The sequence below is a fragment of the Leucoraja erinacea genome, chromosome 19 (assembly GCF_028641065.1).
Source record: "Leucoraja erinacea ecotype New England chromosome 19, Leri_hhj_1, whole genome shotgun sequence".
Classification (NCBI taxonomy): domain Eukaryota; kingdom Metazoa; phylum Chordata; class Chondrichthyes; order Rajiformes; family Rajidae; genus Leucoraja; species Leucoraja erinaceus.
Window position 1 is genome coordinate 6,576,594 of NC_073395.1, and position 12,623 is coordinate 6,589,216.

Consider the following 12,623-nt stretch of genomic DNA (forward strand, 5'->3'; position numbering starts at 1 on the left):
ATACCAAGCCAATGAACCTATAAACCTGTATGTCTTCGGAGTGTGGGAGGAAAGTGAAGTTCTTGGAGGAAACCCACCCAGGACTAGTTGCATACTCTGGGGAATGCAAGCAAAGAATTTCACTCTTGCCTTGTCACACGTTCCAGGTCACGGGGAGAAGGTACAAAACTCCGTACAGACAAGCACCCAAAGTCAGGATCGAACGCGGGTCTCTGCTGCTGCCTGTGCTGTAAGGCAGCAACTCTACAAGCTGCACCACCTGCCTTTCAGGAGAGATGTGGAAAAGTTTGCCCTCTTTAAGGTCCCACTTTCACGACCTGATTCACAACCTCTGCCGAGTTTGCCCTTGACTCATACTCGCAGCATGGTCGTCACGAGGTCGTCACGAGGTCGTAGGTACTAATCAAGAATCTGTCAATCTCCGCCTTAAAAATATCCATTGACATGGCCTCCACAGGCATCTGTGGCAATGAATCCCACAGATTCACCACCTACTGATTAAAGAAATTCCTCATAGAAACATAGAAAATAGGTGCAGGAGTAGGCCATTCGGCACTTCGAGGCTGCACCGCCATTCAATATGATCATGGCTGATCATCCAACCCAGTATCCTGTCTCTGCCTTCTCTCCATACCCCCTGATCCCTTTAGCCACAAGGGCCACATCTAACTCCCTCTTAAATATAGCCAATTAAATGGCCTCAACTACCTTCTGTGGCAGAGAAATCCACAGATTCACCACTCTCTGTGTGAAAAATGTTTTCCTCATCTCGGTCCTAAAAGATTTCCCCCTTATCCTTAAACTGTGACCCCTTGCTCATCTTTCTCAAGGCATGTCCTTGTATTCTGAGGCTGTGACCCCTGTCCCTAGACTGTCCCACTAGTGGACACATCCTCTCCCCATCCACTCCATCCAGGCCTTTCACTATTCGGTACGTTTCAATGTGGTCCATTACGCTCAAGATAGTTAAGGATTGATCTTAGATGCTGGCCATGCACAGGTCCTGAAAAAATTACCAAAGAAATTATTATTTTCATTTCAACCCATATAGCTAAGAGTTTTTCTTTTTCTGTAGTTATGTTGATTATCTCTATTGCTACTATATTATATAAACCTAATAGATTTCTATATTAGGTAGACTAAAAATGATGGAGAAACTCAGCGGGTGCAGCAGCATCTATGGAGCGAAGGAAATAGGCAGCGTTTCGGCCCGAAACCCTGAAGGAAATAGGCAACGTTTCGGCCCGAAACCCTGAAGGAAATAGGACAGCACCTCATATTCCACTTGGGGAGTCTGCATCCTGGGGGCATGAACATTGAATTCTCCCAATTTTGTTAGCCCTTGCTGTCTCCTCCCCTTCCTCAGCCCTCGGGCTGTCTGCTCCCATCCCTCAGCCTTCGGGCTCCTCCTCCTCCTTTTTCCTTTCTTCTCCCCGCCCCCATCAGTCTGAAGAAGGGTTTCGGGCCGAAACGTTGCCTATTTCCTTCGCTCCATAGATGCTGCCGCACCCGCTGAGTTTCTCCTTGCTTTCCCTCTCTCTCCATCCCTCCCCCCTTTCCCAGTTCTCTGACCAGTCTGACTGTCCTTGTTTACATTTTACCTCTGTTTGCTTTGTTGTCAACTTCTCCTGGCTAACAATGATCTAATCCACATTTTCCTTGTTCATCGTCCCCTTTGTCTGGTTTTCACACCTTGCACTTCCTTATCTCTGACCCGAAACGTCGCCCATTCCTTCTCTCCAGAGATGCTGCCTGTCCCACTGAGTTACCCCAGCATTTGTGTCTATCAATGGTTTAAACCAGCATCTGCAGTTCCTTCCTTACTATTTTATTTTCCTCAGGGTGAGTTACTCCGGCATTTTGTGTCTTTCAGAGAAAAAAGGTCCCGAAACGTTGCCTATTTCCTTCGCTCCATAGATGCTGCTGCACCCGCTGAGTTTCTCCAGCATTTTTAGTCTACCTTCGATTTTCCAGCATCTGCAGTTCCTTCTTAAAGTTTTCTGTATTAGTTATGTTATATATAATTAATAAATGTACTAACTTGGCCTCTTTTCTGAAAATGCTTTAAACAGCAACTTTCAGTTCGCACTGCAATTATTTTTTTAATGCAACCTTGTTTATGTTAAAATGTATTTTGTGTGTCCTGTTGCTTCTTATTGGTATAACTGTATGGCAAATGAAATTCCTCTTATGTTGCAAAACATACTTGGCTCATAAAGTATAAAGACTGCAAGGTGACTTGGATAGGCTGGGTGAGTGGACAAATGTTTGGCAGATGCAGTAAAATGTGGATAAATGTGAGGTTATCCATTTTGGTGGCAAAAACAGGAAAGCAGACTATTATCTAAATGGTGGCCGATTAGGAAAAGGGGAGATGCAGCGAGACCTGGGTGTCATGGTACACCAGTCATTGAAAGTAGGCATGCAGGTGCAGCAGGCAGTGAAGAAAGCAAATGGTATGTTAGCTTTCATAGCAAAAGGATTTGAGTATAGGAGCAGGGAGGTTCTACTGCAGTTGTACAGGGTCTTGGTGAGACCACACCTGGAGTATTGCGTACAATTTTGGTCTCCAAATCTGAGGAAGGACATTATTGCCATAGAGGGAGTGCAGAGAAGGTTCACCAGACTGATTCCTGGGATGTCAGGACTGTCTTATGAAGAAAGACTTGATGGACTTGGTTTATACTCTCTAGAATTTAGGAGATTGAGAGGGGATCTTATAGAAACTTACAAAATTCTTAAGGGGTTGGACAGGCTAGATGCAGGAAGATTGTTCCCGATGTTGGGGAAGTCCAGGACAAGGGGTCACAGCTTAAGGATAAGGGGGAAATCCTTTAAAACCAAGATGAGAAAAACTTTTTTCACACAGAGAGTGGTGAATCTCTGGAACTCTCTGCCACAGAGGGTAGTTGAGGCCAGTTCATTGGCTATATTTAAGAGGGAGTTAGATGTGGCCCTTGTGGTTAAGGGGATCAGAGGGTATGGAGAGAAGGCAGGTATGGGATACTGAGTTGGATGATCAGACATGATCATATTAAATGGCGGTGCAGGCTCAAAGGGCCGAATGGCCTACTCCTACACCTAATTTCTATGTTTCTATTATGATTATGGTTTCAATTATTCCACCTGCTCTAACCCCAGAACAAATGATTCCTGCACAATGGGTTGATGTGGTGAAATGGCCTGTATCTGCTAATTGCGATTCTGCTAATATGCCCATTAATGTGGTGTCTGTTGCTATATACAACCCCTCTCTCTCTCCCCCCCCCCTCCCTCCACTAACCTTGCACACATCATGGGTGGAATTATGGAGGCCTTGGGCCTAAAGAAAAAAATTGAACGTCAACAATACCAATTTATCACTGAAACGAAACAACTGGAGAATCAAATGAATAATCATATAACCATATAACAAATACAGCACGGAAACAGGCCATCTCGGCCCTTCAAGTCCGGGCCAAACACTTTTTTCCCCCCCTAGTCCCATCTACCTGCACTCAGACCATAACCCTCCATTCCTTTCCACTCCTTTCTACTGATACAAATCTGTGCCAGTAGGTTCTCCTAAGTTCATGTCATAGGAACAGAAATAGGCCATTCGGCCCATCGAGTCTGCTCCGTCATTCAATTATGGCTGATCTATCTCTCCCTCTCAGCCCTATTTTCCTGCCTTCTCCCCATAACCCCTGACACCTGCACTAATCAATCTGCGCCTTAAAAATACCCATTGACTTGGCCTCCACAGGTCATCAGTGGCAAAGAATCCCACAGATTCGCCACCCTCTAACTAAAGCAATTCCTTCTTCCTATTTAAAGGTGCACCCTTTTATTCTGAGGCTTTGACCTCTGGTCCTAGACTCACCCACCAGTGGAAACATCCTCTCCACATCCTCTCTATCCAGGCCTTTCCTGCCAAGATATTAAATCACAGTGTGCTGTTTTACCAGTGCAAATTGATCCAGTATCAATTTTATGTTGAATACATCTTGTTGATAATTATTTCCAGGTGAGAACAGGCCTCTTGCAAAATTGGACTGGGCACTCTGGTCATGATACTGACTAGTGCATCTGATATGTTTGTGGCATCAGATCCAGGCTCAGTGAAGTCGATCGCAATGCAATGCATATCTCATCTTGTTATGACATAAATGTCATTGTTTAGTTTAGAGATACAGCGTGGAAAGAGGCCCTTCAGCCCATCCGAATCCGCACCGACCAATGCTCCCTGTCCAGTACCATTATCCTACACGCTGGGGGAAATTTACTATGTAAAGAATCCTATTAAACTACAAACCTGCACGTGTTTGGATTGTGGGTGGAAACCAGAGCACCCAGAGAAAACCCACGCGGGCCGCAGGAAGAAGGTACAAACTCCGTACTGACAGCACCGGCAGTCAGGATCAGGCCCGGGTCTCTGGCACTGTGAGGCAGCAACTCTACAGCTGTGCCACTGTGCTGCCCTGTTTAATTTAGAGATGCAGCATGAAAACCAGCACTTCAGCCCACCCAGTTTGTGCCAACCATGGATTACCAACGTCTGCCACTCACACTGATGCGAATGAAAACAAAAACACACAATGTAGATCCACAGATCTGAAAAAAAAAGTCTCACACCTGAAATGCCATGTGTTTCTCTTCCAGTAGATACGACCTGAGGATGTCCAACAGTCTCTGCTTTTAGTTTAGAACTCACAATACACTCACTGCCTTTGTCATATATGTGTGGTCGCCGTGCAGTCACTGGACACTTCACGAGACAGTGAACATTCAAGGAAAATTACTCATACGTATTCCAAAGTTCTCCATTTTGCTCAAATCATTGGGCGCTCGCTTGCACTGTGTGCAGCTGCGAATCTGCCCGGCAACAGCAACACGGAATGCTGAAAACAGACACAAAATGCTGGAGTAACTCAGTGGGTCAGGCAGCATCTCTGGAGAGAAGGAATAGGTAACATTTCCTTCTTCAGACATGCCAGGGTGCTAGTCATTGACTCCAGCAGACCAGCTTTCAACACCATATCATGGCAAAGATGGTATCATAGCACTTGGAACTTCATTAAAGTGAGTCAAGATCAACGACCAACCAAAAATGGCATCAATATTACGTAATATTTGGATAAATTGCAGAATATATCCTAGAACATGGAATCCCATGCATCAGGACCACCGGCTGATGCTCCAAAACAAGGACTCAGCCTGGGGTTCATCATCTCAACTTAAACAGCCCACTGTTTCCCTTGCTGGGGCCAATGGGCTCAGCACCTACACGCTCCACATTTGTAGACTTCAGTATTAGCACATCCAATCACTTCAATAGTAGATGCATACATTTTAAAATATTTTTAATATTTCTTCAAGGTAATAGTTTAGAGTCATAGAGGTATACAGGTATGTAAACAGGCCCTGTGGCACAACTTGCCCAACCATGTTTCCGACCAACATGTCTCATCTACACTAGTTAAGGTAAGGTGGGATAGGTAGGTAAGGTACCTTTACCTTAAAGAAATATGGAAATATTAAAACAAGATTATGTATAAATTCATAAGTGATAGGAGCAGAATTATGCCATTTGGCTCATCAAGTCTACTCTGCCATTCAATCATGGCTGATCTATCCCTCCCTCTTCTCCTGCCTTCTCCCCATAACCCCCGACACCCATACTGATCAGGAATCTATCTGTCTCTGCCTTAAAATTTTCCATTGACTTGGCCCCCACGGTCTTCTGTGGCAATGATTTCCACAGATTCACCACCCTCCGACTAAAGAACTTCCTCATCTCCTTCCGAAATGGAGAGAAGGCAGGTACGGGATACTGAGTTGGTTGATCAGCCATGATCATATTGAATGGCGGTGCAGGCTTAAAGGGCCGTATGGCCTACTCCTGCACCTAATTTCTATGTTTCTATGTTTCTATGAAAGGAGCGTCCTTTGATTCTGAGGCCCTGGCCTCTGGTCCTAGACTCTCCCTAGTATCTGAGTTACTCCAGCTTATTGTGTCTACCATTGAAGTTATCGGTTGTTCTAATACTGAGCCAATAGACAATAGGTGCAGGAGTAGGCCATTCGGCCCTTCGAGCCAGCACCGCCATTCAATGTGATCATGGTTGATCATCCCCAATCAGTACCCCGTTCCTGCCTTCTCCCCATATCCCCTGACTCCGCTATTTTTAAGAGCTCTATCTAGCTCTCTCTTGAAAGCATCCAGAGAACCTGCCTCCACCGCCCTCTGAGGCAGAGAATTCCACAGACTCACCACTCCCTGTGAGAAAAAGTGTTTCCTCGTCTCCGTTCTAAATGGCTTACTCCTTATTCTTAGACTGTGGCCCCTGGTTCTGGACTCCCCCAACATCGGGAACATCATTCCTGCCTCTAGCATGTCCAAGCCCTTAACAATTTTATATGTTTCAATGAGATTCCCACTCATCCTTCTAAACTCCAGAGTTGTACAAATCTGGAGGACAATATAAAAATCACATCGTGCAATTCCAGAAGACATTCAGGAAACTCCATCTGCAACAGCTTTGTATTCACTGTAAAGATTCAAACATCTTAGTTCCACTATCTTAACGGCAGAGCTCCATCAAGAGAAAAACCAAGACTGTCATCATTGCATTTAGTCCAAATCAAGTCAATCAAAAACCGTTACCTCTGTGTGGTCAGCAGCAGATTCTTGTGCATATCACGGAATCTGCATGGATATTTTGTCCAACTTCCAAGTGATAATCTAATCTGCACAAGTATCGGTTGACACCAAGATCAACTTCCTAATTTTCTCTCTCCCAATGACACAACACACTCAGGAAACTGCAAGTTATTGGTGTGAACATCAGCCACATTGGGCAAGGGTCCAGTTACATCTGTACAGATACAATACCATTTTGACTGTGTGTCAAGTTCCTTCTTCTGTCATTCTTGTAACTTCCCTTTCTTGAAATAGCCGTTTGCCACGTGTCATATTGAAAAGGAAGGAAGAGAATGCAAAGCGCATCTGATTCCCTGACTGCACTGCGAGTGAATGTCATTCGTCACAGCCTATTCTCCATCAGGTCTCTTCTTGCTTAATAATTATATATTCCCACACTCCTGGCACACCCAGTATTAAGAGCTTTAGAGTAAAGCTGCACTAAAGGACAAAAGGAACTGCAGATACTTAAATCTTGAGTCATGTCAAGGTGCTGGAGTAACTCAGCAGTCAAGCAGACCTTCGAACCATTATTAATAAGATCTTATCTTGCCCAAAGTAATATACCGGTTATCCTGTATCTGTACACTGCAGACACCATAGTTTGCAGACCGAAGAAGGGTTTCGGCCCGAAACGTCGCCTATGTCCTTCGCTCCATAGATGCTGCTGCACCCGCTGAGTTTCTCCAGCAATTTTGTGTACCTTAGTTTGGTTTATTGTCATGTGTATCAAATTACAGTGAAAAGCTTTGGTTGCCTCCTAACCAGACAGCGGAAAGACTATACATGATTATAATCGAGCCATCCACAATGATAAGGGGAATAATGTTTAGAGCAAGATAAAGTCCGATTGAAGATAGTCTGAGGGTTCCCAATGAGGTAGATAGTAGCTCGGAACTGCTCTCTAGTTGTTGATAGGATGGTTCAGTTGGCTAGATTGTGATCATGTACAGTCTTTCCTTTGACTGGATACCACGCAACAAAAGGTTTTCACTGCAGATTGGTACGTGACAATAGTAAACTAAATGACACAATTGAAGGTTTATCATTGCCGCGTGTACATAGATACAGTGAAAAGCTATCTAGTCAAAAGTTGTTACGTGGGCAGAGCACCAAGGGAAATTCCTTGTATGTGAATACTTGGCCAATAAACTTACTAACTTATAAAACAGATAATAATATCATTAATACAATCAAGCCAAGAGGTAGTGGAGAGATAGATGTAGAGAGTGCATAATATAGTTCTCAGCTTACTAGCATCATATACAAGAGACAAGACAAGAGACATTTCTTGTCACATGCACCAATTGATACAGTGAAATTTGTGGTCACCAAACAGCCGTATGAATAAAAAAGAACACAACACACGATTGTCTTTAACACAAACATCCCCACACAGCGGAATCAAAGTTACCCACTGTGAGGGAAGGCACCAAAGTTGTCATCCTCCTCTTTGATGTTCTTTGATGTTCACCCGTGGTCGGGACCTCCCGAGCCCCCCGCTGTCGCCCCTACAGCGGCCCGATGTTCAGGCCCTCTCGCCAGGATGATGGAACCCCAACGTCGGAACGGAAGAACATTTTTAAATGGCGGTGCTCGAAGGGCCCACTCCTGCACCGTCGGAAAGAGACAATTTCTTGTCCCATGCACCAATTGATACAGTGAAATTTGTGGTCACCATACAGCCGTATGAATAAAAGAACACAACACACCTTGTCTTTTCATCAAAGTTTCCCACTGTGAGGAAGGCACCAAAGTTGTCATCCTACTCCTTTGGTGCGGCTTGCATCGGCCACTTCCTACCGGAGACCTCGGCTCCTGAAGTCTACAGGCTGAGCTGGGTGGAGTTTCACCCTGGCGGCCCTCGGCAAAGGGACCCCAGGATGTAACATCCGCGATGTTACCGTCAGCGCCGCCCGCGGCTGGGAGCTCCGCAAACCACAGCTCTGCGACGTTGAAGCAGCGGACTCAACACTCCGGAGCTTCAACACGGCGATCCAGGTAGGACATCGCCCGCTCCGCGATTAATCCAGCGCTGCGCCGCTGCTGAAGCTCTGGTCGGTCTCCGGCAGGAAAGGCCGCTCCAACCCAGTTGGTAGGCCGCGAGAGGGGGGGGGGCAAAGATGCAACTCGAAGAATAGTCACATCCTCGCCAGGAAGTGACTGAGAAATGGTTTCCCCCTTACCCTCCCCACCTCCCCCACATAAAAATACTAGGAAACTCCAACACATACTTTTTAAACAGACTAAAAATTAAAAAAAGATGGAAAAAACAGACAGGCTGCGGGCAGAGGCTGCCGTCATGTGGCGCCCCCTAGTGGGCAACTGTTCCAGAAACAAAGGCCACAATGAGGTAGAGATTGTTCCGTTCACTAGCTCATGGCAGGGCCGTTCATACACTCCACTGAGCTGCCTGGAGTCAATAACTAGCCAGCACCTGCAGTTCCTCGTTTCTACTCAATAACTAGATCCTTTGTCTTGCTGACATTGAGGGACGGGTTGTGGACCTGACACCACGTTACTACGTTCTCTATCTCCTTTCCGTATTCAGTCTCATCATTGTTCATGATCTGGCCCAACACAGTGATGTCATGTATGCTGGGGGACAGGGCGGGGACCCTTCTTCAGACGGATTGCATTCGGGGAGGGAAAGCTGGACAAGAGAGTTGAGGGTGGGGCAAAGCCGGGCAAGTGATAGGTGGATACAGATGAGGGGGGTAGACACAAAATGCTGGAGTAACTCAGCGGGACAGGCAGCACCTCTGGAGAGGAGGAATGGTTGACGTTTCGGGTCGAGACCCTTCTTCAGGCTGATCTCAAGGGAGGAGGAGATAGATAAGGAAGTGTAAGGTGTGCAAATAGGACAAAGGGGATGGAGATCAAGGAAAATGTAGAATAGATCAACGTGAGCTGGGAGAAGGTAACAATAAAGCAAACAGAGGTAAAATGTGGTCGGAGACCGTAAGACTGGTCAGGATTTGATTGCAGATCGGTGGAATAAGTGACAAAGCGAGAGATGAAAAGGAAACAGAAAATGTTCCCAATGTTGGGCGAGTCCAAAACCAGGGACCACAGTCTTAGAATAAAGGGGAGGTCATTTAAGACTGAGGTGAGAAAAAACATTTTCACCCAGAGGATTGTGAATTTATGGAATTCCCTGCCACAGAGGGCAGTGGAGGCCAAGTCACTGGATGGATTTAAGAGAGAGTTAGATAGAGCTCTAGGGGCTAGTGGAGTCAAAGGATATGGGGAGAAGGCAGGCATGGGTTATTGATAGGGGACGATCAGCCATGATCACAATGAATGGTGGTGCTGGCTCGAAGGGCCGAATGGCCTCCTCCTGCACCTATTTTCTATGAAGGGTGCCTCCTGCAGCATGTTGTGTTTGGGTCAAAATGATTCTGAGTACAGCAGGATTTTGGCCCTTACTGATCAAGAACCTATCAATCTCCACTTTAAAAATATCCACTGGCTTGGCCTCCACAGCCGTCTGTGGCAACGAATGCCACAGATTCACCACCCTCCAACTAAAGAAATTCCTCCTTATTTCCTTTCTAAAGGTACGTCCTATTATTCTGAGTCTATGATCTCTGGCCCTGACCTCTCCCACTCGAGGACACATCACATCCACTCTATCCAGGCCTTTCACTATTCGGTAAGTTTCAATAAGGCCCCCCTCCTCATCCTTCTAAACTCCAGCGAGTACAGTCCCAGTGTCGTTAAACGCTCAGGAGGAATTGTGGCTAGTCGTCAGCTAACATCCCCGGCCTGAGGGGGTGGGGAGGTGATGATCAGCCAACAAAGCGCACACAAATAGACATAAAAATCAATGTTGGCACAAGCAGTACGAACCCACATGGTCCACTTCAACTCCTTTGTTCAAATCTATTTACATGCAGCATGCTGCACTTCTGGTGAAGATATACCAGTGGGTGTGATGAACTGCGGCAGCGTGTAAAAGAGAAAGGCTTCCTTGTTAGAGGTTAGTCTTACAAATCAGTTTAATGGTTTAGATTAGGATTATTATTATCACATGTACCGAGGTGGTTCAGTCTGAGGAAGGGTCCCAACACGAAAAGCTTTTTCCGGGTCTACGTCCGTGCCCGCCTATCCCTGGAGAGGGAACACGCGGTGTCCATGGGGACTTTGGAGGCCTCCGTGAATGCTGGTCGCTGTTGGAGGTCGAGTGTTTTGTTGATAAAGTTGAGGTTATATTAATTTGATGATCGTTTGTTTGTAAACTGTCAACATGGGCAGTCTTTGATTGTGTTAATACTCGATGTTTATTTTTATTTTTTGAATAAAAGTAGTTTCATATTAAAAAAAAATTAAATTAAAAAAAAACACGAAATGTCACCTCTTCCTTTTCTCCAGAGATAGTTATATGGACGGGAAGGGAATGGAAGGTTATGGTCTGAGCGCAGGTAGATGGGACTAGGGGAGAATATGTGTTCGGCACGGACTAGAAGGGTTCAGATGGCCTGTTTCCGTGCTGTAAATTGTTATATGGTTATATGCTGCCTAACCTGGGGAGTAACTCCAGCATCATGTGCCTATCTCATCTTCATTCATCAGCGGCACTATAAAGCCTGCAGGACTGAATGCCAAATTTAACAATCTCCTATCTCACATATACTGCATTCAGTATATTTCCTCCTCCCTGCTCTTCGTGAATTTAATTCATTGTCTTCCATATACATGGTCAACAGACCCCCCCCCCCCCCCCCCCCCCCCCCCCCCCCCTCTCCGACCCCCCCCCCCCCGTCTTTCTCTTCAACTTGTTTGCGATTTTTTTCCAGTTCTGATGAAAGGTTAACACTGCACAAAGATTTTTAGTTTAGTTTAGAGATACAGTGCGGAAACAGGCCCTTCGGCCCACCGAGTCCACGCCGACCAGCGGTCTCCTTACACTACCCTACACACGAGGGACAATTCACAATGTTTACCACAGCCAATTGACCTACAAACCCGTCCGTCTTTGGAGTGTGGGGGGGAAACGCGGGCACCCGGAGAAAACCCACGCGGTCACGGGGAGAAGGTCCAAACTCTGTACAGACTGCAACCATAATCAGGATTGAGCCCGGGTCTCTGGCGATGTGGGGTGACAACTCTACCGCTGCACCATGCTGAATGCCTCCAGCATTTTCCCTTTCCTCAGCTGCCATATATGCAATTCTGGTGCTTGGATCACTCACAATGGGATGAGGGGAAGCAATGTCCCCAGACTTTAAGATACAAATCATAGCGAGATTGTCAACACAAACCACATATTGGATTCATATTGAAGGGGAACTACTTGCATCTCCACTTGTGCAGAAGTATATTGTGTCCAAACTCCATTATACCCACCACCTCACTGAAACATTCAACAGCATAGAGTCATAGTCATACAGCACTGAAAAAGACCCTTTGGCCCAACTCTTCCATGCTGACCAAGATGCCCCATCTAAGCTAGAACCATATCCCACTAAATCTTGGAAATAACTCAGCGGATCAGGCAGCATCTCTGGGGAACATGGATAGGCGACGTTTCAGGTCGGGATGGGTCAGCATCTACAGTTCCTTGTTCCTCCCTCCAAACCTTTCCTATCCGTGTACCTGGGGTGTCTTTTAAATACTATTACAGTACCTGCCTCAATCATCTCTCCCAGCAGCTCGTGCCATACACCCACCACCCTCTCAGCATGAAGAATGTGTACTTGTGGCACATATTTTTCAGATACCCACTCTACGCACAAAGAAACACGAGAGAAGATTCTTTATTCCGATGGAAGAGAACCCATGCACATGAATGCTACAAATCTGACAGAGGATATGCTGTGTTGAAAATGATCTCCACGAAACAGTTTCCAGTTCAAAAACCAACCAAAGGTTCACTGAGCTGTGAACTTTGGCAGCGAACAATAAAATAATCTAGGCCAATAAATGTGCATGTCCTGGT

The 12,623-nt window shown here is 45.9% G+C and overlaps 1 protein-coding gene across 3 annotated transcripts in view; it reads right to left on the reverse strand.

The window, feature by feature from the left end:
- The window catches only part of fgd4a (FYVE, RhoGEF and PH domain containing 4a), a 158,297-nt gene that overhangs the window by 71,659 nt on the left and 74,015 nt on the right, over nucleotides 1-12,623 (reverse strand). Inside the window, exon 1 of one of the 3 annotated variants that reach the window (XM_055650180.1) lies at nucleotides 6,647-6,794. The exons of the other annotated variants lie outside the window; for them this stretch is intronic. The gene's annotated coding sequence lies outside the window, so the exon portion shown is untranslated. Of the gene's footprint in view, nucleotides 1-6,646; nucleotides 6,795-12,623 lie in introns of those variants that run through there. 3 annotated transcript variants of the gene reach the window in all.